Below are 3817 nucleotides of genomic sequence, written 5' to 3'. Positions count from 1 at the left end.
GTAGTGGAACCCCAGTTAAAGAAGCTGTTTCCATCCTTACCATGAAACTTATCTGATAATAGCCACTAAGGTGAAAATTACAGTAAGTCACTTTTAATACCTATGTAAAAACATTATTGAGGGTTGGGGATATAGCTCAATTGTAAAGCACCTGCTTCCCAGTCTATGTGAGGCCCTAAGTTCAATCCAAGTACCCCAAGCACAAAGAAAGAAGAAAGAGGAAGGAAGGAAGAAAGGAAGGAAGGAAGGAAGGAAGGAAGGAAGGAAGGAAGGAAGGAAGGAAGGAAAGAAAGAAAAAAATCGAGACTTGGAGTCACAATATTTCCTTCATAGTAACTGGAAGCATAGGAATCTAATTCCTTTGTCAGCCTGTGAACCTTGATCTAGACATCATTTCATCTCATCCTCAGTTACCTTCACATCCACTGAGATCCAAGCCACCTCAAAGTCTTCAGTCACACAGGTCTTCCATTAGTAATTCACATGGGAGTTAAGGTTTGCAAAATCATCCTTATAATGGTAATCCTGGCTCTGAGAAATCCTGGGGAAATACCCTATGAAAAATATCTTCTTTTGGCTGACTGAAGGCCATCTTTCTCCACCAGGGCCCTTGATTTCAAGGGTAGTTCCCTGTGAATGAGCTCCAGAAACAGATGCGAATTTTAGAGACAAATGGACACATCACATGCTACTACTATGGGGCCTGGCCATGAGCTAACAACTTAAATAGTATGCTTTACCCATGAGCCAGGCCAGCTGGTATGTTTTACTGGTTGGGACTATGCCTCAGAAATGTGCTTTTATTTTAGTTTCTGGTGTGTTGCAATCCACCCTTTTGTTGTTATGGAATATTCAGGAACACAGGAGGCTAATCACTCTTCATGATATGACATCTGTTTGAGATGATGGGCTCAGACCCAGATCCTAACTATGTCATCCTGAAGGTAGCACCCCACTGTTCCCTGTGCCTCTTTTATGGGGCTTTCCCTTTTCAGAGTGGTTCACAACTTAAAAAGAAAAGGCCCACCATCATGGTTAGTAACTTAACAAATCCGTAAAGGTAGCTAAACTTAACTAAAAGTGACATGCAAAATAATACCCATCCCTGGTCTGAAGACTGATATCCCAGTCGACTAGAGCTAAACAAGTAGAGAACATATGCATCTGTTTTAAATATACCCACAGAGCATAATGGAGCCAGCCTTCAGCTAAATAAAATTAAAAAAAAAAAAAAACGGCAATGGGCTGGGTTTCTGCTGCTCTTGTCTGTCTTTTCCAGTCAAAGCACAGGAAGTATCAAGTCTAGGGACCAATCTTGTATGCAAGGACAAAGTGAGAATGTTCTTTGTAACTCTTCCAGACCAAAATGTACCTGCTCAGAGAGAAAATGCAGCAGCTATCATGAATAGAAATGTAACCACCAGTCGCAGTTACCTTTTTACCCTGTCAACACAATGACTTCTCTAAAGCTAAAAATCTAAAGTAAGAAACAGAAGTAACTGTTTGTGAAGGGCAGAGCACAAACCGGAGAGTTTATGTGCTTAGCATCATTTAATTTACCCAAAAGGACTCTGATCTGGGTGGTCATACAGAATGAGCATATAGAAAATGACATTGAGACTCAGTAAGGTCAAAGGCACCTGCCTACAATCATACCGTTAATAATCAGTTCATGAATCAAATCAGCTTTGTATGACATGCACTCAGAGGCACCCCATGTGTCATGAATTAGCATCAAATCTCACTTGAGTAAAAGATGCTCAATGCACAGCAGAGAGAGTTGAGGACAAGCCTCTGCACGTCTGGGAACAAGGGAATGTTCATGCTTTGGAGGTACTGGTGAGAGCTAGAACCACTCCTCTTCATGGCTGCTCCAAGCCAGTAGGATACATGTAGGGACCCCACAGGACTCTAAGCCACCCCAAGAAAAATAATGGAAAATGAAAGAAGCCTTAAGAGCTCTGATAAAGCCCTAGCATAATTTAGATCCACTAGTTATCCCCAAACTGAAAATTGAAGAAGCCAGACTCAAAGGGCTACTGTGTTCTTCCATCTCAATGACCTAGAAAAAAAAATAAAACTAATGTGTACAACTAACACACCAATTAGTGGTGTGGATGCTGAAATGTATTGACTGTAAAAGGGCTTGAGACACATTGTTAAGGTATGAAAGAAATGTTTTCTTTCCTAATTATGGTAGACATCACATTACTATCCATTTGTCAAAATCCATTGAATTATACATCAAAACCAGGCACATTTTACACATATAAATTATACATCAGTAACCCCTACTTAAGTATGTAGGCATAGAGGAAGCTGAAATGACAGCTTAATCAATAAATACTTGCCATGCAAGCATAAGGACCTCAGTTAGATTCCTAGCACTCATGTACAAAGGTAAGTGTGGTGGGGCACACTCATAACCCCAAAACTGTAGAGGCAGAGGCAGGAAGATCCATGGGGCTCCCTGGCCAGCCAGCCTAGCGCAAGCCCCAGCACAGTGGGAGACCCTGTCTCAAACAACAAAGTGGACAGACAGCTCCTGATCAACAACACCCAAAGACCTCTAGCCTCCACATGTACATGCGTGCTCATCTACATGTGTGCAAGCATCTGCATACACAAGGACATGTAAAAAATTTTTCAAAGGTCATGCGTGTGTGTGTGTGTGTGTGTGTGTGTGTGTGTGTGTGTGTGTGTGTGTGTGTGTGTGTGTGTGTGTCTCAAACAGACAAGAGTTGATAAATCGTGAACCACATTTTTCTATTGTATAACGGTACTGCATAAACCCCTGAGTCCAAACCCCTCCATCATTCAGCTTTCCCTGCAGAGAGATTTTTCTGCAGGCAGCCATTGCAAGCTGACATGCCATGGCCAGCAGGAAGGAGGGTCTGAAGGGAATTTTCAGGCAAACACTTCTGTAGCAGTTTGAATGAGAAGTTGATTGCTAGGGTTACCTTGGCTTCCTGCCTCCTTTCCAGAATTTTCAGAGGTCATTCTGTGTACTTAATAGAAACACTCATCTGGAAAATTGCCTTAAGCCAGATTAAATATAATGTCACTGTTTTTAACCTGTATTTCAGATAGCATGTGCATCTTTATCTTCATATCCTGTTGCAATTTGAAGGCCATACCTGTCTCTATGCTGAGCCCTGAACAGGTAGGGGAGAAAATCTTGCTAAAAATACCAAATAGTATAGCTTCTGATTGCTTAAAATAGCTTGGCATGTATTTAAAATGAGAATTTGGTAAGAATAAATAGTCTTGTTTCTCTATCCGTCCACTTGGGTTACTGTTCTCTTGGTAAAGGTTTCTCTTTCTAATGAATCCTCTTAGTCCCTTTGTTTTCTATCTGACACCAACTATTTGAGAGGGATCTGGAGGTTTTGAGATCCAATGTTAGGAGCACAATTGTGAAAGGAACAGAAGCCACACAAATATAGTCTAGCATTGAAAATAACTGATCAGTCATGCAAATGAATAAGCTCATAAGGTCATATCCCTGAAGATAATTGGGCATTCTCAGATGTTAAGAGCTGCCAGAAAGAATGGGTTTTGAAGGGGAATGGACAATAAAGACCCATCCACTTTTGGCTCTCTAAAAGTCATTGATATGTTCTGTTTGCATGTGGGCAGATGTTTGGGAGTTATACATTGTCCATACCTCATAGCAGGATGTGGTCACTGCATTAAATTGGGTGTTTGTCTGTCTTCTTAAAATTAAAAACAGTAAATAAAACAAAAGTCTTTGGTTCAATGCACACTTTAATCATTTATTTAAAAAACTGAAATACAGCAGTTAAAAATGAGGATT

The sequence above is a fragment of the Cricetulus griseus genome (genome assembly GCF_003668045.3).
Source record: "Cricetulus griseus strain 17A/GY chromosome 1 unlocalized genomic scaffold, alternate assembly CriGri-PICRH-1.0 chr1_1, whole genome shotgun sequence".
Classification (NCBI taxonomy): domain Eukaryota; kingdom Metazoa; phylum Chordata; class Mammalia; order Rodentia; family Cricetidae; genus Cricetulus; species Cricetulus griseus.
The sequence above is the reverse complement of the archived record's forward strand: the minus strand, read 5'-3'. Positions refer to the sequence as shown.